We start from the raw sequence: 24,398 nt of genomic DNA on the forward strand, positions 1-24,398 counted from the left end.
AATTACGGAACACTCTGTAATAATTTACACGGGAAGAGGACCTCTAAATAAATAGTTATATAGAATATGTAGATGAACCAGAGTATGTATACCTTTGACGAGCAACATTCTAACCATAACCCCAATTGAAAAAATTAAAACAACGAACTAGGAGTAATGAGACATAAACTTATGGGGGGTTTTCCTGGCACATTCCATCCAAATTTAAAACCTAGGCAAACAACTTCCAGAATGGCTCTGCTGCCCTAGTACCCAGATTTGGGAATGGAGAAATGCTGCATCCTTGTGGCCGTTTCCCACAACAGCAGCTTAAAACCCACTGCAAAAGGTCACTAAATATTCACCCATTGCAGGTCTGTAAATGACACCGGCCCTCCAAAAAATACTGAGGTGGAAAATCGACCAAAAAATTCCAGAGTGCAACCTTCCAAAAAGAAAATTTGAAGAGGTATATTATACTCACACTTTTTTCCTTTTTTCTTTTAACAGAAAAGAAAAAGGCGTGGAAAAATGATGAATTGTAGGAATTTTTACAGACATGTAAACCCAAATTACAAAAAACTATCAGCTCACACCAGTCAGAACGGCCCTCAACAAAAATGCTGCAAACAATAAATGCTGATGTGATTGTGGAGAAATGCGTACCCTCGATTCTAAGGGGGATGTGGTAAGAGCCACTAATGAAAGCACAATTGAGGTGCCTTGGAAAGGTAAACGTTGAGCTACCATACCAGTCAATCAATCATACCCACTGCTGGGTCTACCACCTGAGAAAATGAAAATCAAAAATCACAGGCTGGCAAACCTGTACTCCAGCAATATTTACCAAAGGCAACACTTGGAAGCAACGAAAATGTCCATCAACAGAGGAATGCACCAAGAAGAAGTGGTCCATGTACACAATGGAATATTAGCTATGGAAAACATTGAAGCACTGCTCTTTGAGGCACCATAGATGAGCCTGGAGATAATCACAAAACATGAAGTAGGTCGGAAAGCAAAAGACCTATATCCTATATTATCACTTATGGCATTATCTAATAACTGACACAGATGAACATATTTCCAAAGAGAAAGACACTCACAGGCTTAGAAAACAAACTATGCTCATCGAAAAGGAAAGGAGGGGGGAAATTGAGAAATGAAGATTAGTGTTACTATACATATACAAATACATAGTATATACATGTATCAAAAAGACCGAACATATAGCAAGGGAGGTCGACAGAACACTGTAATATTTTACATGGGAAGAGGATCTGTACAGTAATAGACATACATAATGTGTAAATGAACCAGATTGTGTACACCTAGGACAAACAATATTCTAAACTTTACCCAGATTAAAAAAATTTTAAAACCAAGAAGAAGTAATGAGACATAAACTTATGGGGATTTCTCCTGGCAAATTCCATTCTAATTTACAACCTAGGACAATGACTTCCAGAAAGGCTCTGCTGCCCTAGTACCCAGATTGGGGAATGGAGAAACGCTACCTCCTTGTGGCCGTTTCCCACAACAGCAGCTTTGAACCCACTGCAAAAGGTGACTAAATTTTCACCAACTTGCATTTCTGTAAATGGCACCTGCCTTCCAGAAAATTTCTGGGGTCAAAAATCGACCAAAAACTTCAGAAGAGGGCAACCTTCGAAGAAGGCAATTTCAAGAGGTATATTGTACTCACGGTTTTTTCTTTTAAGAGAAAAGAAAAAGGCATAGGAATATGGTTAATTTTAAAAATTTTAATGACATGCATACCCATATTACGAAAACCTATCAGATCACAGCAGTCAGAATGGCCATTAGGAATAATGCTGCAAAAAATAAACGGTGAGGGGAGTGTGGAGAAATGCGTACCCTCGGTTGTAAGGGGGGGCATGTAAAGAGCCACTAATGAAAACACAATGTAGGTGATTTGAAAAGGGAAACATTGAGCTACCAGTCAATCAATCACAACCACTGCTTGGCCTATCACCTGAGAAAATGAGAATCAAAAAGACACAGGCTGGCAAACCTGTACACCAGCAAGATTTACCATAGCCAGCACTTGGAAGCAATGAAAATGTCCATCAACCGAGGAATGCACCAAGAAGAAGTGGTCCATGTACACAATGGAATATTACTCTAATAATAAATATAAATTAAATTTAAAAACAAACAAAAGCAAGGAGACATCAACATTTGTGGGTTTATCTGGGCACATTGCACTCTAATTTATAACCGAAGAACACCACTGGCCGGTAGGTCTGTTTCCCTACTACCAGCATGGGAAACGAAGAAAGGCTGCCACTCTCTGGCCGTTACCTGCAAAAGCAGGTTTAAAGCCTGAGCTAATGGTCACTTCATGTGAACAAGTACTGCAGGGCTGTAAATGAAACCTGCCCTCAAAATGTCTTGAGGGAGATAATGGCCAAAATATTTCAAATGGTGACACATACTTTAAGAAAACACTTTGAAGAAATAAGCTCTAATCACAGCTGGAAAAATAAAAAGGATATATCTTAAAGCTCAATTTCAACGCATTATGAGACACATGCAAATTCAACCACAAAGAGGTATCAGCTCACACCACTCAGAATAATCATCAGCAAAAACTACAAAGAATAAATCCTGAAGGTGCTGGGAAGAAATACATGCCCTCCACTTTAAGTGGGACGTAACCTAGAAAGAGCCACTAAGGAGAACAGAACAGAGGTGCCTTTTAAAGGTAAACACTGAGCTACCATATGATCCAGCAGACGTATTCCCGGACCTATAAACTAAGAAGACAGAATTGGAAGGACACAGCCACGCAAATCTGCATTGCATACTATTACAATAGCCAAGATATGGAAGTAACCAAAAAGCCCATCGACAGATGGGTGGACCAAGAAGAACTGCTACCTGTACAGATGGACTATGAGCTAGTGAAAAAATGAAACAATGCCATTTGCAGCACCATAGATGAGTCTAGAAGTAATCACGCAACTTGGAGTAAGTGAGAAAGCGAAAGACACATATCCTATCATATCACATATAGGGGTTACCTAAAAAATGATATAAACAAAGATATTTCCACAGACAAACACTATCATAGATTCATTAAAAAAATTATTGTTCACCAAATGGAAAGGTGTGAGGATTGGATACATTACCATACTGAGGTTAACAGAGAGATACAAACACATGTGAAATATATAATCACCAAAGAGCTACCCAATACCAAGGGAAGACTACTCAACATTGTGTCATAACCTACATGGGAAAAGGATCCGAAGAAGAATAGATATATGTATATGTGTGAAAGAACCACATCTTGCACACCTAGAACAAACAAAACATTGTAATCAAGTTTGCTGTGATAAAAATTAAAATTAAGGTAAAAATACCAACAAGAAGTAATGAGACATAAACTTAAAGGGCTTTTTGCTCGCACATTCCATTCTAATTTACAACCTAGAACACCACTTCCAGTAAGGCTCTGTTGCCCTAGTAACCAGATTTGGTAAAGGAGAAATGCTGCCGCCTTGTGGCCGATTCCCGCAAGAGCAGCTATTAACCCACAGCTAATGGTCACTTACCATTCACAAGGACTCAGGGCTGTAAAGGACACCTGCCCTCAAAATTGTGCTGATGTAGGGAATGGATAAAAGAATTCAAAACAGGCAAAATGTTCACGAAGGTAGTATGAAGAGGTAAGTTTTACTCACTCTCTTTTTAAAGAAAGGAAAATGGATAAAAGCTCAGCCTCAGGAAGTATTAGACTCATGTAATCTAATCTACAAAAACTTTTCAACTCACACCAGTCGACTGACCATTGGCAAAAAGTCTACAAACAATAAATGCTGAAGAGATTTTACAGAACTCTGTACCCTCTAGCTGCTGGGGAGATGTAAGAGGGTTAAACGCTAATAATGAGAACAGAAAGGAGCTGCGTTTAAAAGGAAAAATTGAGGTACCATTCAATCCAGCAGGCGCACCAATGGGCCTCTCACCTGAGAAGACCAGAATGAAGAAGACCCGGGCTGCAAAAGCTGCACTGCAGCCTTATTCATAATAGACAAGGCAGTGAAGCAACCAACATGTCCATCAACAGATGAAAGGATAAAGAAGAAGTGGTCCATGTACACAATGAATACTAGCCATGCAAAACAATGAAACACTGCTCTTTGAGGCACCATAGATGATCTTGGAGATAATCACAGAACATGAGGTAAGTCGGAAAGCAAAAGTCCTATATCCTACGATATCACTTATAGGCGTTATCTACTAACTGACACAAATGAAAATATTTCCACAGAGAAAGTCAATCACAGACTTATTAAAGAAAAACTATGCTTATCTAAAAGGAAAGGTGGGGGGAATGGATAAATGAAGATTACCGTTACCATATGTATACAAATACATATTATATACATATATCAAAAAGACCGACCAGATAGCAAGGAAGAATTACGGAACACTCTGTAATAATTTACACGGGAAGAGGACCTCTAAATAAATAGTTATATAGAATATGTAGATGAACCAGAGTATGTATACCTTTGACGAGCAACATTCTAACCATAACCCCAATTGAAAAAATTAAAACAACGAACTAGGAGTAATGAGACATAAACTTATGGGGGGTTTTCCTGGCACATTCCATCCAAATTTAAAACCTAGGCAAACAACTTCCAGAATGGCTCTGCTGCCCTAGTACCCAGATTTGGGAATGGAGAAATGCTGCATCCTTGTGGCCGTTTCCCACAACAGCAGCTTAAAACCCACTGCAAAAGGTCACTAAATATTCACCCATTGCAGGTCTGTAAATGACACCGGCCCTCCAAAAAATACTGAGGTGGAAAATCGACCAAAAAATTCCAGAGTGCAACCTTCCAAAAAGAAAATTTGAAGAGGTATATTATACTCACACTTTTTTCCTTTTTTCTTTTAACAGAAAAGAAAAAGGCGTGGAAAAATGATGAATTGTAGGAATTTTTACAGACATGTAAACCCAAATTACAAAAAACTATCAGCTCACACCAGTCAGAACGGCCCTCAACAAAAATGCTGCAAACAATAAATGCTGATGTGATTGTGGAGAAATGCGTACCCTCGATTCTAAGGGGGATGTGGTAAGAGCCACTAATGAAAGCACAATTGAGGTGCCTTGGAAAGGTAAACGTTGAGCTACCATACCAGTCAATCAATCATACCCACTGCTGGGTCTACCACCTGAGAAAATGAAAATCAAAAATCACAGGCTGGCAAACCTGTACTCCAGCAATATTTACCAAAGGCAACACTTGGAAGCAACGAAAATGTCCATCAACAGAGGAATGCACCAAGAAGAAGTGGTCCATGTACACAATGGAATATTAGCTATGGAAAACATTGAAGCACTGCTCTTTGAGGCACCGTAGATGAGCCTGGAGATAATCACAAAACATGAAGTAGGTCGGAAAGCAAAAGACCTATATCCTATATTATCACTTATGGCATTATCTAATAACTGACACAGATGAACATATTTCCAAAGAGAAAGACACTCACAGGCTTAGAAAACAAACTATGCTCATCGAAAAGGAAAGGAGGGGGGAAATTGAGAAATGAAGATTAGTGTTACTATACATATACAAATACATAGTATATACATGTATCAAAAAGACCGAACATATAGCAAGGGAGGTCGACAGAACACTGTAATATTTTACATGGGAAGAGGATCTGTACAGTAATAGACATACATAATGTGTAAATGAACCAGATTGTGTACACCTAGGACAAACAATATTCTAAACTTTACCCAGATTAAAAAAATTTTAAAACCAAGAAGAAGTAATGAGACATAAACTTATGGGGATTTCTCCTGGCAAATTCCATTCTAATTTACAACCTAGGACAATGACTTCCAGAAAGGCTCTGCTGCCCTAGTACCCAGATTGGGGAATGGAGAAACGCTACCTCCTTGTGGCCGTTTCCCACAACAGCAGCTTTGAACCCACTGCAAAAGGTGACTAAATTTTCACCAACTTGCATTTCTGTAAATGGCACCTGCCTTCCAGAAAATTTCTGGGGTCAAAAATCGACCAAACACTTCAGAAGAGGGCAACCTTCGAAGAAGGCAATTTCAAGAGGTATATTGTACTCACGGTTTTTTCTTTTAAGAGAAAAGAAAAAGGCATAGGAATATGGTTAATTTTAAAAATTTTAATGACATGCATACCCATATTACGAAAACCTATCAGATCACAGCAGTCAGAATGGCCATTAGGAATAATGCTGCAAAAAATAAACGGTGAGGGGAGTGTGGAGAAATGCGTACCCTCGGTTGTAAGGGGGGGCATGTAAAGAGCCACTAATGAAAACACAATGTAGGTGATTTGAAAAGGGAAACATTGAGCTACCAGTCAATCAATCACAACCACTGCTTGGCCTATCACCTGAGAAAATGAGAATCAAAAAGACACAGGCTGGCAAACCTGTACACCAGCAAGATTTACCATAGCCAGCACTTGGAAGCAATGAAAATGTCCATCAACCGAGGAATGCACCAAGAAGAAGTGGTCCATGTACACAATGGAATATTACTCTAATAATAAATATAAATTAAATTTAAAAACAAACAAAAGCAAGGAGACATCAACATTTGTGGGTTTATCTGGGCACATTGCACTCTAATTTATAACCGAAGAACACCACTGGCCGGTAGGTCTGTTTCCCTACTACCAGCATGGGAAACGAAGAAAGGCTGCCACTCTCTGGCCGTTACCTGCAAAAGCAGGTTTAAAGCCTGAGCTAATGGTCACTTCATGTGAACAAGTACTGCAGGGCTGTAAATGAAACCTGCCCTCAAAATGTCTTGAGGGAGATAATGGCCAAAATATTTCAAATGGTGACACATACTTTAAGAAAACACTTTGAAGAAATAAGCTCTAATCACAGCTGGAAAAATAAAAAGGATATATCTTAAAGCTCAATTTCAACGCATTATGAGACACATGCAAATTCAACCACAAAGAGGTATCAGCTCACACCACTCAGAATAATCATCAGCAAAAACTACAAAGAATAAATCCTGAAGGTGCTGGGAAGAAATACATGCCCTCCACTTTAAGTGGGACGTAACCTAGAAAGAGCCACTAAGGAGAACAGAACAGAGGTGCCTTTTAAAGGTAAACACTGAGCTACCATATGATCCAGCAGACGTATTCCCGGACCTATAAACTAAGAAGACAGAATTGGAAGGACACAGCCACGCAAATCTGCATTGCATACTATTACAATAGCCAAGATATGGAAGTAACCAAAAAGCCGATCGACAGATGGGTGGACCAAGAAGAACTGCTACCTGTACAGATGGACTATGAGCTAGTGAAAAAATGAAACAATGCCATTTGCAGCACCATAGATGAGTCTAGAAGTAATCACGCAACTTGGAGTAAGTGAGAAAGCGAAAGACACATATCCTATCATATCACATATAGGGGTTACCTAAAAAATGATATAAACAAAGATATTTCCACAGACAAACACTATCATAGATTCATTAAAAAAATTATTGTTCACCAAATGGAAAGGTGTGAGGATTGGATACATTACCATACTGAGGTTAACAGAGAGATACAAACACATGTGAAATATATAATCACCAAAGAGCTACCCAATACCAAGGGAAGACTACTCAACATTGTGTCATAACCTACATGGGAAAAGGATCCGAAGAAGAATAGATATATGTATATGTGTGAAAGAACCCCATCTTGCACACCTAGAACAAACAAAACATTGTAATCAAGTTTGCTGTGATAAAAATTAAAATTAAGGTAAAAATACCAACAAGAAGTAATGAGACATAAACTTAAAGGGCTTTTTGCTCGCACATTCCATTCTAATTTACAACCTAGAACACCACTTCCAGTAAGGCTCTGTTGCCCTAGTAACCAGATTTGGTAAAGGAGAAATGCTGCCGCCTTGTGGCCGATTCCCGCAAGAGCAGCTATTAACCCACAGCTAATGGTCACTTACCATTCACAAGGACTCAGGGCTGTAAAGGACACCTGCCCTCAAAATTGTGCTGATGTAGGGAATGGATAAAAGAATTCAAAACAGGCAAAATGTTCACGAAGGTAGTATGAAGAGGTAAGTTTTACTCACTCTCTTTTTAAAGAAAGGAAAATGGATAAAAGCTCAGCCTCAGGAAGTATTAGACTCATGTAATCTAATCTACAAAAACTTTTCAACTCACACCAGTCGACTGACCATTGGCAAAAAGTCTACAAACAATAAATGCTGAAGAGATTTTACAGAACTCTGTACCCTCTAGCTGCTGGGGAGATGTAAGAGGGTTAAACGCTAATAATGAGAACAGAAAGGAGCTGCGTTTAAAAGGAAAAATTGAGGTACCATTCAATCCAGCAGGCGCACCAATGGGCCTCTCACCTGAGAAGACCAGAATGAAGAAGACCCGGGCTGCAAAAGCTGCACTGCAGCCTTATTCATAATAGACAAGGCAGTGAAGCAACCAACATGTCCATCAACAGATGAAAGGATAAAGAAGAAGTGGTCCATGTACACAATGAATACTAGCCATGCAAAACAATGAAACACTGCTCTTTGAGGCACCATAGATGATCTTGGAGATAATCACAGAACATGAGGTAAGTCGGAAAGCAAAAGTCCTATATCCTACGATATCACTTATAGGCGTTATCTACTAACTGACACAAATGAAAATATTTCCACAGAGAAAGTCAATCACAGACTTATTAAAGAAAAACTATGCTTATCTAAAAGGAAAGGTGGGGGGAATGGATAAATGAAGATTACCGTTACCATATGTATACAAATACATATTATATACATATATCAAAAAGACCGACCAGATAGCAAGGAAGAATTACGGAACACTCTGTAATAATTTACACGGGAAGAGGACCTCTAAATAAATAGTTATATAGAATATGTAGATGAACCAGAGTATGTATACCTTTGACGAGCAACATTCTAACCATAACCCCAATTGAAAAAATTAAAACAACGAACTAGGAGTAATGAGACATAAACTTATGGGGGGTTTTCCTGGCACATTCCATCCAAATTTAAAACCTAGGCAAACAACTTCCAGAATGGCTCTGCTGCCCTAGTACCCAGATTTGGGAATGGAGAAATGCTGCATCCTTGTGGCCGTTTCCCACAACAGCAGCTTAAAACCCACTGCAAAAGGTCACTAAATATTCACCCATTGCAGGTCTGTAAATGACACCGGCCCTCCAAAAAATACTGAGGTGGAAAATCGACCAAAAAATTCCAGAGTGCAACCTTCCAAAAAGAAAATTTGAAGAGGTATATTATACTCACACTTTTTTCCTTTTTTCTTTTAACAGAAAAGAAAAAGGCGTGGAAAAATGATGAATTGTAGGAATTTTTACAGACATGTAAACCCAAATTACAAAAAACTATCAGCTCACACCAGTCAGAACGGCCCTCAACAAAAATGCTGCAAACAATAAATGCTGATGTGATTGTGGAGAAATGCGTACCCTCGATTCTAAGGGGGATGTGGTAAGAGCCACTAATGAAAGCACAATTGAGGTGCCTTGGAAAGGTAAACGTTGAGCTACCATACCAGTCAATCAATCATACCCACTGCTGGGTCTACCACCTGAGAAAATGAAAATCAAAAATCACAGGCTGGCAAACCTGTACTCCAGCAATATTTACCAAAGGCAACACTTGGAAGCAACGAAAATGTCCATCAACAGAGGAATGCACCAAGAAGAAGTGGTCCATGTACACAATGGAATATTAGCTATGGAAAACATTGAAGCACTGCTCTTTGAGGCACCATAGATGAGCCTGGAGATAATCACAAAACATGAAGTAGGTCGGAAAGCAAAAGACCTATATCCTATATTATCACTTATGGCATTATCTAATAACTGACACAGATGAACATATTTCCAAAGAGAAAGACACTCACAGGCTTAGAAAACAAACTATGCTCATCGAAAAGGAAAGGAGGGGGGAAATTGAGAAATGAAGATTAGTGTTACTATACATATACAAATACATAGTATATACATGTATCAAAAAGACCGAACATATAGCAAGGGAGGTCGACAGAACACTGTAATATTTTACATGGGAAGAGGATCTGTACAGTAATAGACATACATAATGTGTAAATGAACCAGATTGTGTACACCTAGGACAAACAATATTCTAAACTTTACCCAGATTAAAAAAATTTTAAAACCAAGAAGAAGTAATGAGACATAAACTTATGGGGATTTCTCCTGGCAAATTCCATTCTAATTTACAACCTAGGACAATGACTTCCAGAAAGGCTCTGCTGCCCTAGTACCCAGATTGGGGAATGGAGAAACGCTACCTCCTTGTGGCCGTTTCCCACAACAGCAGCTTTGAACCCACTGCAAAAGGTGACTAAATTTTCACCAACTTGCATTTCTGTAAATGGCACCTGCCTTCCAGAAAATTTCTGGGGTCAAAAATCGACCAAAAACTTCAGAAGAGGGCAACCTTCGAAGAAGGCAATTTCAAGAGGTATATTGTACTCACGGTTTTTTCTTTTAAGAGAAAAGAAAAAGGCATAGGAATATGGTTAATTTTAAAAATTTTAATGACATGCATACCCATATTACGAAAACCTATCAGATCACAGCAGTCAGAATGGCCATTAGGAATAATGCTGCAAAAAATAAACGGTGAGGGGAGTGTGGAGAAATGCGTACCCTCGGTTGTAAGGGGGGGCATGTAAAGAGCCACTAATGAAAACACAATGTAGGTGATTTGAAAAGGGAAACATTGAGCTACCAGTCAATCAATCACAACCACTGCTTGGCCTATCACCTGAGAAAATGAGAATCAAAAAGACACAGGCTGGCAAACCTGTACACCAGCAAGATTTACCATAGCCAGCACTTGGAAGCAATGAAAATGTCCATCAACCGAGGAATGCACCAAGAAGAAGTGGTCCATGTACACAATGGAATATTACTCTAATAATAAATATAAATTAAATTTAAAAACAAACAAAAGCAAGGAGACATCAACATTTGTGGGTTTATCTGGGCACATTGCACTCTAATTTATAACCGAAGAACACCACTGGCCGGTAGGTCTGTTTCCCTACTACCAGCATGGGAAACGAAGAAAGGCTGCCACTCTCTGGCCGTTACCTGCAAAAGCAGGTTTAAAGCCTGAGCTAATGGTCACTTCATGTGAACAAGTACTGCAGGGCTGTAAATGAAACCTGCCCTCAAAATGTCTTGAGGGAGATAATGGCCAAAATATTTCAAATGGTGACACATACTTTAAGAAAACACTTTGAAGAAATAAGCTCTAATCACAGCTGGAAAAATAAAAAGGATATATCTTAAAGCTCAATTTCAACGCATTATGAGACACATGCAAATTCAACCACAAAGAGGTATCAGCTCACACCACTCAGAATAATCATCAGCAAAAACTACAAAGAATAAATCCTGAAGGTGCTGGGAAGAAATACATGCCCTCCACTTTAAGTGGGACGTAACCTAGAAAGAGCCACTAAGGAGAACAGAACAGAGGTGCCTTTTAAAGGTAAACACTGAGCTACCATATGATCCAGCAGACGTATTCCCGGACCTATAAACTAAGAAGACAGAATTGGAAGGACACAGCCACGCAAATCTGCATTGCATACTATTACAATAGCCAAGATATGGAAGTAACCAAAAAGCCCATCGACAGATGGGTGGACCAAGAAGAACTGCTACCTGTACAGATGGACTATGAGCTAGTGAAAAAATGAAACAATGCCATTTGCAGCACCATAGATGAGTCTAGAAGTAATCACGCAACTTGGAGTAAGTGAGAAAGCGAAAGACACATATCCTATCATATCACATATAGGGGTTACCTAAAAAATGATATAAACAAAGATATTTCCACAGACAAACACTATCATAGATTCATTAAAAAAATTATTGTTCACCAAATGGAAAGGTGTGAGGATTGGATACATTACCATACTGAGGTTAACAGAGAGATACAAACACATGTGAAATATATAATCACCAAAGAGCTACCCAATACCAAGGGAAGACTACTCAACATTGTGTCATAACCTACATGGGAAAAGGATCCGAAGAAGAATAGATATATGTATATGTGTGAAAGAACCACATCTTGCACACCTAGAACAAACAAAACATTGTAATCAAGTTTGCTGTGATAAAAATTAAAATTAAGGTAAAAATACCAACAAGAAGTAATGAGACATAAACTTAAAGGGCTTTTTGCTCGCACATTCCATTCTAATTTACAACCTAGAACACCACTTCCAGTAAGGCTCTGTTGCCCTAGTAACCAGATTTGGTAAAGGAGAAATGCTGCCGCCTTGTGGCCGATTCCCGCAAGAGCAGCTATTAACCCACAGCTAATGGTCACTTACCATTCACAAGGACTCAGGGCTGTAAAGGACACCTGCCCTCAAAATTGTGCTGATGTAGGGAATGGATAAAAGAATTCAAAACAGGCAAAATGTTCACGAAGGTAGTATGAAGAGGTAAGTTTTACTCACTCTCTTTTTAAAGAAAGGAAAATGGATAAAAGCTCAGCCTCAGGAAGTATTAGACTCATGTAATCTAATCTACAAAAACTTTTCAACTCACACCAGTCGACTGACCATTGGCAAAAAGTCTACAAACAATAAATGCTGAAGAGATTTTACAGAACTCTGTACCCTCTAGCTGCTGGGGAGATGTAAGAGGGTTAAACGCTAATAATGAGAACAGAAAGGAGCTGCGTTTAAAAGGAAAAATTGAGGTACCATTCAATCCAGCAGGCGCACCAATGGGCCTCTCACCTGAGAAGACCAGAATGAAGAAGACCCGGGCTGCAAAAGCTGCACTGCAGCCTTATTCATAATAGACAAGGCAGTGAAGCAACCAACATGTCCATCAACAGATGAAAGGATAAAGAAGAAGTGGTCCATGTACACAATGAATACTAGCCATGCAAAACAATGAAACACTGCTCTTTGAGGCACCATAGATGATCTTGGAGATAATCACAGAACATGAGGTAAGTCGGAAAGCAAAAGTCCTATATCCTACGATATCACTTATAGGCGTTATCTACTAACTGACACAAATGAAAATATTTCCACAGAGAAAGTCAATCACAGACTTATTAAAGAAAAACTATGCTTATCTAAAAGGAAAGGTGGGGGGAATGGATAAATGAAGATTACCGTTACCATATGTATACAAATACATATTATATACATATATCAAAAAGACCGACCATATAGCAAGGAAGAATTACGGAACACTCTGTAATAATTTACACGGGAAGAGGACCTCTAAATAAATAGTTATATAGAATATGTAGATGAACCAGAGTATGTATACCTTTGACGAGCAACATTCTAACCATAACCCCAATTGAAAAAATTAAAACAACGAACTAGGAGTAATGAGACATAAACTTATGGGGGGTTTTCCTGGCACATTCCATCCAAATTTAAAACCTAGGCAAACAACTTCCAGAATGGCTCTGCTGCCCTAGTACCCAGATTTGGGAATGGAGAAATGCTGCATCCTTGTGGCCGTTTCCCACAACAGCAGCTTAAAACCCACTGCAAAAGGTCACTAAATATTCACCCATTGCAGGTCTGTAAATGACACCGGCCCTCCAAAAAATACTGAGGTGGAAAATCGACCAAAAAATTCCAGAGTGCAACCTTCCAAAAAGAAAATTTGAAGAGGTATATTATACTCACACTTTTTTCCTTTTTTCTTTTAACAGAAAAGAAAAAGGCGTGGAAAAATGATGAATTGTAGGAATTTTTACAGACATGTAAACCCAAATTACAAAAAACTATCAGCTCACACCAGTCAGAACGGCCCTCAACAAAAATGCTGCAAACAATAAATGCTGATGTGATTGTGGAGAAATGCGTACCCTCGATTCTAAGGGGGATGTGGTAAGAGCCACTAATGAAAGCACAATTGAGGTGCCTTGGAAAGGTAAACGTTGAGCTACCATACCAGTCAATCAATCATACCCACTGCTGGGTCTACCACCTGAGAAAATGAAAATCAAAAATCACAGGCTGGCAAACCTGTACTCCAGCAATATTTACCAAAGGCAACACTTGGAAGCAACGAAAATGTCCATCAACAGAGGAATGCACCAAGAAGAAGTGGTCCATGTACACAATGGAATATTAGCTATGGAAAACATTGAAGCACTGCTCTTTGAGGCACCATAGATGAGCCTGGAGATAATCACAAAACATGAAGTAGGTCGGAAAGCAAAAGACCTATATCCTATATTATCACTTATGGCATTATCTAATAACTGACACAGATGAACATATTTCCAAAGAGAAAGACACTCACAGGCTTAGAAAACAAACTATGCTCATCGAAAAGGAAAGGAGGGGGGAAATTGAGAAATGAAGATTAGTGTTACTATACATATACAAATACATAGTATATACATGTATCAAAAAGACCGAACATATAGCAAGGGAGGTCGACAGAACACTGTAATATTTTACATGGGAAGAGGATCTGTACAGTAATAGACATACATAATGTGTAAATGAACCAGATTGTGTACACCTAGGACAAACAATATTCTAAACTTTACCCAGATTAAAAAAATTTTAAAACCAAGAAGAAGTAATGAGACATAAACTTATGGGGATTTCTCCTGGCAAATTCCATTCTAATTTACAACCTAGGACAATGACTTCCAGAAAGGCTCTGCTGCCCTAGTACCCAGATTGGGGAATGGAGAAACGCTACCTCCTTGTGGCCGTTTCCCACAACAGCAGCTTTGAACCCACTGCAAAAGGTGACTAAATTTTCACCAACTTGCATTTCTGTAAATGGCACCTGCCTTCCAGAAAATTTCTGGGGTCAAAAATCGACCAAAAACTTCAGAAGAGGGCAACCTTCGAAGAAGGCAATTTCAAGAGGTATATTGTACTCACGGTTTTTTCTTTTAAGAGAAAAGAAAAAGGCATAGGAATATGGTTAATTTTAAAAATTTTAATGACATGCATACCCATATTACGAAAACCTATCAGATCACAGCAGTCAGAATGGCCATTAGGAATAATGCTGCAAAAAATAAACGGTGAGGGGTGTGTGGAGAAATGCGTACCCTCGGTTGTAAGGGGGGGCATGTAAAGAGCCACTAATGAAAACACAATGTAGGTGATTTGAAAAGGGAAACATTGAGCTACCAGTCAATCAATCACAACCACTGCTTGGCCTATCACCTGAGAAAATGAGAATCAAAAAGACACAGGCTGGCAAACCTGTACACCAGCAAGATTTACCATAGCCAGCACTTGGAAGCAATGAAAATGTCCATCAACCGAGGAATGCACCAAGAAGAAGTGGTCCATGTACACAATGGAATATTACTCTAATAATAAATATAAATTAAATTTAAAAACAAACAAAAGCAAGGAGACATCAACATTTGTGGGTTTATCTGGGCACATTGCACTCTAATTTATAACCGAAGAACACCACTGGCCGGTAGGTCTGTTTCCCTACTACCAGCATGGGAAACGAAGAAAGGCTGCCACTCTCTGGCCGTTACCTGCAAAAGCAGGTTTAAAGCCTGAGCTAATGGTCACTTCATGTGAACAAGTACTGCAGGGCTGTAAATGAAACCTGCCCTCAAAATGTCTTGAGGGAGATAATGGCCAAAATATTTCAAATGGTGACACATACTTTAAGAAAACACTTTGAAGAAATAAGCTCTAATCACAGCTGGAAAAATAAAAAGGATATATCTTAAAGCTCAATTTCAACGCATTATGAGACACATGCAAATTCAACCACAAAGAGGTATCAGCTCACACCACTCAGAATAATCATCAGCAAAAACTACAAAGAATAAATCCTGAAGGTGCTGGGAAGAAATACATGCCCTCCACTTTAAGTGGGACGTAACCTAGAAAGAGCCACTAAGGAGAACAGAACAGAGGTGCCTTTTAAAGGTAAACACTGAGCTACCATATGATCCAGCAGACGTATTCCCGGACCTATAAACTAAGAAGACAGAATTGGAAGGACACAGCCACGCAAATCTGCATTGCATACTATTACAATAGCCAAGATATGGAAGTAACCAAAAAGCCGATCGACAGATGGGTGGACCAAGAAGAACTGCTACCTGTACAGATGGACTATGAGCTAGTGAAAAAATGAAACAATGCCATTTGCAGCACCATAGATGAGTCTAGAAGTAATCACGCAACTTGGAGTAAGTGAGAAAGCGAAAGACACATATCCTATCATATCACATATAGGGGTTACCTAAAAAATGATATAAACAAAGATATTTCCACAGACAAACACTATCATAGATTCATTAAAAAAATTATTGTTCACCAAATGGAAAGGTGTGAGGATTGGATACATTACCATACTGAGGTTAACAGAGAGATACAAACACATGTGAAATATATAATCACCAAAGAGCTACCCAATACCAAGGGAAGACTACTCAACATTGTGTCATAACCTACATGGGAAAAGGATCCGAAGAAGAATAGATATATGTATATGTGTGAAAGAACCACATCTTGCACACCTAGAACAAACAAAACATTGTAATCAAGTTTGCTGTGATAAAAATTAAAATTAAGGTAAAAATACCAACAAGAAGTAATGAGACATAAACTTAAAGGGCTTTTTGCTCGCACATTCCATTCTAATTTACAACCTAGAACACCACTTCCAGTAAGGCTCTGTTGCCCTAGTAACCAGATTTGGTAAAGGAGAAATGCTGCCGCCTTGTGGCCGATTCCCGCAAGAGCAGCTATTAACCCACAGCTAATGGTCACTTACCATTCACAAGGACTCAGGGCTGTAAAGGACACCTGCCCTCAAAATTGTGCTGATGTAGGGAATGGATAAAAGAATTCAAAACAGGCAAAATGTTCACGAAGGTAGTATGAAGAGGTAAGTTTTACTCACTCTCTTTTTAAAGAAAGGAAAATGGATAAAAGCTCAGCCTCAGGAAGTATTAGACTCATGTAATCTAATCTACAAAAACTTTTCAACTCACACCAGTCGACTGACCATTGGCAAAAAGTCTACAAACAATAAATGCTGAAGAGATTTTACAGAACTCTGTACCCTCTAGCTGCTGGGGAGATGTAAGAGGGTTAAACGCTAATAATGAGAACAGAAAGGAGCTGCGTTTAAAAGGAAAAATTGAGGTACCATTCAATCCAGCAGGCGCACCAATGGGCCTCTCACCTGAGAAGACCAGAATGAAGAAGACCCGGGCTGCAAAAGCTGCACTGCAGCCTTATTCATAATAGACAAGGCAGTGAAGCAACCAAAATGTCCATCAACAGATGAAAGGATAAAGAAGAAGTGGTCCATGTACACAATGAATACTAGCCATGCAAAACAATGAAACACTGCTCTTTGAGGCACCATAGATGATCTTGGAGATAATCACAGAACATGAGGTAAGTCGGAAAGCAAAAGTCCTATATCCTACGATATCACTTATAGGCGTTATCTACTAACTGACACAAATGAAAATATTTCCACAGAGAAAGTCAATCACAGACTTATTAAAGAAAAACTATGCTTATCTAAAAGGAAAGGTGGGGGGAATGGATAAATGAAGATTACCGTTACCATATGTATACAAATACATATTATATACATATATCAAAAAGACCGACCAGATAGCAAGGAAGAATTACGGAACACTCTGTAATAATTTACACGGGAAGAGGACCTCTAAATAAATAGTTATATAGAATATGTAGATGAACCAGAGTATGTATACCTTTGACGAGCAACATTCTAACCATAACCCCAATTGAAAAAATTAAAACAACGAACTAGGAGTAATGAGACATAAACTTATGGGGGGTTTTCCTGGCACATTCCATCCAAATTTAAAACCTAGGCAAACAACTTCCAGAATGGCTCTGCTGCCCTAGTACCCAGATTTGGGAATGGAGAAATGCTGCATCCTTGTGGCCGTTTCCCACAACAGCAGCTTAAAACCCACTGCAAAAGGTCACTAAATATTCACCCATTGCAGGTCTGTAAATGACACCGGCCCTCCAAAAAATACTGAGGTGGAAAATCGACCAAAAAATTCCAGAGTGCAACCTTCCAAAAAGAAAATTTGAAGAGGTATATTATACTCACACTTTTTTCCTTTTTTCTTTTAACAGAAAAGAAAAAGGCGTGGAAAAATGATGAATTGTAGGAATTTTTACAGACATGTAAACCCAAATTACAAAAAACTATCAGCTCACACCAGTCAGAACGGCCCTCAACAAAAATGCTGCAAACAATAAATGCTGATGTGATTGTGGAGAAATGCGTACCCTCGATTCTAAGGGGGATGTGGTAAGAGCCACTAATGAAAGCACAATTGAGGTGCCTTGGAAAGGTAAACGTTGAGCTACCATACCAGTCAATCAATCATACCCACTGCTGGGTCTACCACCTGAGAAAATGAAAATCAAAAATCACAGGCTGGCAAACCTGTACTCCAGCAATATTTACCAAAGGCAACACTTGGAAGCAACGAAAATGTCCATCAACAGAGGAATGCACCAAGAAGAAGTGGTCCATGTACACAATGGAATATTAGCTATGGAAAACATTGAAGCACTGCTCTTTGAGGCACCATAGATGAGCCTGGAGATAATCACAAAACATGAAGTAGGTCGGAAAGCAAAAGACCTATATCCTATATTATCACTTATGGCATTATCTAATAACTGACACAGATGAACATATTTCCAAAGAGAAAGACACTCACAGGCTTAGAAAACAAACTATGCTCATCGAAAAGGAAAGGAGGGGGGAAATTGAGAAATGAAGATTAGTGTTACTATACATATACAAATACATAGTATATACATGTATCAAAAAGACCGAACATATAGCAAGGGAGGTCGACAGAACACTGTAATATTTTACATGGGAAGAGGATCTGTACAGTAATAGACATACATAATGTGTAAATGAACCAGATTGTGTACACCTAGGACAAACAATATTCTAAACTTTACCCAGATTAAAAAAATTTTAAAACCAAGAAGAAGTAATGAGACATAAACTTATGGGGATTTCTCCTGGCAAATTCCATTCTAATTTACAACCTAGGACAATGACTTCCAGAAAGGCTCTGCTGCCCTAGTACCCAGATTGGGGAATGGAGAAACGCTACCTCCTTGTGGCCGTTTCCCACAACAGCAGCTTTGAACCCACTGCAAAAGGTGACTAAATTTTCACCAACTTGCATTTCTGTAAATGGCACCTGCCTTCCAGAAAATTTCTGGGGTCAAAAATCGACCAAACACTTCAGAAGAGGGCAACCTTCGAAGAAGGCAATTTCAAGAGGTATATTGTACTCACGGTTTTTTCTTTTAAGAGAAAAGAAAAAGGCATAGGAATATGGTTAATTTTAAAAATTTTAATGACATGCATACCCATATTACGAAAACCTATCAGATCACAGCAGTCAGAATGGCCATTAGGAATAATGCTGCAAAAAATAAACGGTGAGGGGAGTGTGGAGAAATGCGTACCCTCGGTTGTAAGGGGGGGCATGTAAAGAGCCACTAATGAAAACACAATGTAGGTGATTTGAAAAGGGAAACATTGAGCTACCAGTCAATCAATCACAACCACTGCTTGGCCTATCACCTGAGAAAATGAGAATCAAAAAGACACAGGCTGGCAAACCTGTACACCAGCAAGATTTACCATAGCCAGCACTTGGAAGCAATGAAAATGTCCATCAACCGAGGAATGCACCAAGAAGAAGTGGTCCATGTACACAATGGAATATTACTCTAATAATAAATATAAATTAAATTTAAAAACAAACAAAAGCAAGGAGACATCAACATTTGTGGGTTTATCTGGGCACATTGCACTCTAATTTATAACCGAAGAACACCACTGGCCGGTAGGTCTGTTTCCCTACTACCAGCATGGGAAACGAAGAAAGGCTGCCACTCTCTGGCCGTTACCTGCAAAAGCAGGTTTAAAGCCTGAGCTAATGGTCACTTCATGTGAACAAGTACTGCAGGGCTGTAAATGAAACCTGCCCTCAAAATGTCTTGAGGGAGATAATGGCCAAAATATTTCAAATGGTGACACATACTTTAAGAAAACACTTTGAAGAAATAAGCTCTAATCACAGCTGGAAAAATAAAAAGGATATATCTTAAAGCTCAATTTCAACGCATTATGAGACACATGCAAATTCAACCACAAAGAGGTATCAGCTCACACCACTCAGAATAATCATCAGCAAAAACTACAAAGAATAAATCCTGAAGGTGCTGGGAAGAAATACATGCCCTCCACTTTAAGTGGGACGTAACCTAGAAAGAGCCACTAAGGAGAACAGAACAGAGGTGCCTTTTAAAGGTAAACACTGAGCTACCATATGATCCAGCAGACGTATTCCCGGACCTATAAACTAAGAAGACAGAATTGGAAGGACACAGCCACGCAAATCTGCATTGCATACTATTACAATAGCCAAGATATGGAAGTAACCAAAAAGCCGATCGACAGATGGGTGGACCAAGAAGAACTGCTACCTGTACAGATGGACTATGAGCTAGTGAAAAAATGAAACAATGCCATTTGCAGCACCATAGATGAGTCTAGAAGTAATCACGCAACTTGGAGTAAGTGAGAAAGCGAAAGACACATATCCTATCATATCACATATAGGGGTTACCTAAAAAATGATATAAACAAAGATATTTCCACAGACAAACACTATCATAGATTCATTAAAAAAATTATGGTTCACCAAATGGAAAGGTGTGAGGATTGGATACATTACCATACTGAGGTTAACAGAGAGATACAAACACATGTGAAATATATAATCACCAAAGAGCTACCCAATACCAAGGGAAGACTACTCAACATTGTGTCATAACCTACATGGGAAAAGGATCCGAAGAAGAATAGATATATGTATATGTGTGAAAGAACCCCATCTTGCACACCTAGAACAAACAAAACATTGTAATCAAGTTTGCTGTGATAAAAATTAAAATTAAGGTAAAAATACCAACAAGAAGTAATGAGACATAAACTTAAAGGGCTTTTTGCTCGCACATTCCATTCTAATTTACAACCTAGAACACCACTTCCAGTAAGGCTCTGTTGCCCTAGTAACCAGATTTGGTAAAGGAGAAATGCTGCCGCCTTGTGGCCGATTCCCGCAAGAGCAGCTATTAACCCACAGCTAATGGTCACTTACCATTCACAAGGACTCAGGGCTGTAAAGGACACCTGCCCTCAAAATTGTGCTGATGTAGGGAATGGATAAAAGAATTCAAAACAGGCAAAATGTTCACGAAGGTAGTATGAAGAGGTAAGTTTTACTCACTCTCTTTTTAAAGAAAGGAAAATGGATAAAAGCTCAGCCTCAGGAAGTATTAGACTCATGTAATCTAATCTACAAAAACTTTTCAACTCACACCAGTCGACTGACCATTGGCAAAAAGTCTACAAACAATAAATGCTGAAGAGATTTTACAGAACTCTGTACCCTCTAGCTGCTGGGGAGATGTAAGAGGGTTAAACGCTAATAATGAGAACAGAAAGGAGCTGCGTTTAAAAGGAAAAATTGAGGTACCATTCAATCCAGCAGGCGCACCAATGGGCCTCTCACCTGAGAAGACCAGAATGAAGAAGACCCGGGCTGCAAAAGCTGCACTGCAGCCTTATTCATAATAGACAAGGCAGTGAAGCAACCAACATGTCCATCAACAGATGAAAGGATAAAGAAGAAGTGGTCCATGTATACAATGAATACTAGCCATGCAAAACAATGAAACACTGCTCTTTGAGGCACCATAGATGATCTTGGAGATAATCACAGAACATGAGGTAAGTCGGAAAGCAAAAGTCCTATATCCTACGATATCACTTATAGGCGTTATCTACTAACTGACACAAATGAAAATATTTCCACAGAGAAAGTCAATCACAGACTTATTAAAGAAAAACTATGCTTATCTAAAAGGAAAGGTGGGGGGAATGGATAAATGAAGATTACCGTTACCATATGTATACAAATACATATTATATACATATATCAAAAAGACCGACCAGATAGCAAGGAAGAATTACGGAACACTCTGTAATAATTTACACGGGAAGAGGACCTCTAAATAAATAGTTATATAGAATATGTAGATGAACCAGAGTATGTATACCTTTGACGAGCAACATTCTAACCATAACCCCAATTGAAAAAATTAAAACAACGAACTAGGAGTAATGAGACATAAACTTATGGGGGGTTTTCCTGGCACATTCCATCCAAATTTAAAACCTAGGCAAACAACTTCCAGAATGGCTCTGCTGCCCTAGTACCCAGATTTGGGAATGGAGAAATGCTGCATCCTTGTGGCCGTTTCCCACAACAGCAGCTTAAAACCCACTGCAAAAGGTCACTAAATATTCACCCATTGCAGGTCTGTAAATGACACCGGCCCTCCAAAAAATACTGAGGTGGAAAATCGACCAAAAAATTCCAGAGTGCAACCTTCCAAAAAGAAAATTTGAAGAGGTATATTATACTCACACTTTTTTCCTTTTTTCTTTTAACAGAAAAGAAAAAGGCGTGGAAAAATGATGAATTGTAGGAATTTTTACAGACATGTAAACCCAAATTACAAAAAACTATCAGCTCACACCAGTCAGAACGGCCCTCAACAAAAATGCTGCAAACAATAAATGCTGATGTGATTGTGGAGAAATGCGTACCCTCGATTCTAAGGGGGATGTGGTAAGAGCCACTAATGAAAGCACAATTGAGGTGCCTTGGAAAGGTAAACGTTGAGCTACCATACCAGTCAATCAATCATACCCACTGCTGGGTCTACCACCTGAGAAAATGAAAATCAAAAATCACAGGCTGGCAAACCTGTACTCCAGCAATATTTACCAAAGGCAACACTTGGAAGCAACGAAAATGTCCATCAACAGAGGAATGCACCAAGAAGAAGTGGTCCATGTACACAATGGAATATTAGCTATGGAAAACATTGAAGCACTGCTCTTTGAGGCACCGTAGATGAGCCTGGAGATAATCACAAAACATGAAGTAGGTCGGAAAGCAAAAGACCTATATCCTATATTATCACTTATGGCATTATCTAATAACTGACACAGATGAACATATTTCCAAAGAGAAAGACACTCACAGGCTTAGAAAACAAACTATGCTCATCGAAAAGGAAAGGAGGGGGGAAATTGAGAAATGAAGATTAGTGTTACTATACATATACAAATACATAGTATATACATGTATCAAAAAGACCGAACATATAGCAAGGGAGGTCGACAGAACACTGTAATATTTTACATGGGAAGAGGATCTGTACAGTAATAGACATACATAATGTGTAAATGAACCAGATTGTGTACACCTAGGACAAACAATATTCTAAACTTTACCCAGATTAAAAAAATTTTAAAACCAAGAAGAAGTAATGAGACATAAACTTATGGGGATTTCTCCTGGCAAATTCCATTCTAATTTACAACCTAGGACAATGACTTCCAGAAAGGCTCTGCTGCCCTAGTACCCAGATTGGGGAATGGAGAAACGCTACCTCCTTGTGGCCGTTTCCCACAACAGCAGCTTTGAACCCACTGCAAAAGGTGACTAAATTTTCACCAACTTGCATTTCTGTAAATGGCACCTGCCTTCCAGAAAATTTCTGGGGTCAAAAATCGACCAAAAACTTCAGAAGAGGGCAACCTTCGAAGAAGGCAATTTCAAGAGGTATATTGTACTCACGGTTTTTTCTTTTAAGAGAAAAGAAAAAGGCATAGGAATATGGTTAATTTTAAAAATTTTAATGACATGCATACCCATATTACGAAAACCTATCAGATCACAGCAGTCAGAATGGCCATTAGGAATAATGCTGCAAAAAATAAACGGTGAGGGGAGTGTGGAGAAATGCGTACCCTCGGTTGTAAGGGGGGGCATGTAAAGAGCCACTAATGAAAACACAATGTAGGTGATTTGAAAAGGGAAACATTGAGCTACCAGTCAATCAATCACAACCACTGCTTGGCCTATCACCTGAGAAAATGAGAATCAAAAAGACACAGGCTGGCAAACCTGTACACCAGCAAGATTTACCATAGCCAGCACTTGGAAGCAATGAAAATGTCCATCAACCGAGGAATGCACCAAGAAGAAGTGGTCCATGTACACAATGGAATATTACTCTAATAATAAATATAAATTAAATTTAAAAACAAACAAAAGCAAGGAGACATCAACATTTGTGGGTTTATCTGGGCACATTGCACTCTAATTTATAACCGAAGAACACCACTGGCCGGTAGGTCTGTTTC

Source organism: Balaenoptera physalus (genome assembly GCF_965194825.1).
Source record: "Balaenoptera physalus genome assembly, chromosome: 8".
NCBI classification, from domain to species: domain Eukaryota; kingdom Metazoa; phylum Chordata; class Mammalia; order Artiodactyla; family Balaenopteridae; genus Balaenoptera; species Balaenoptera physalus.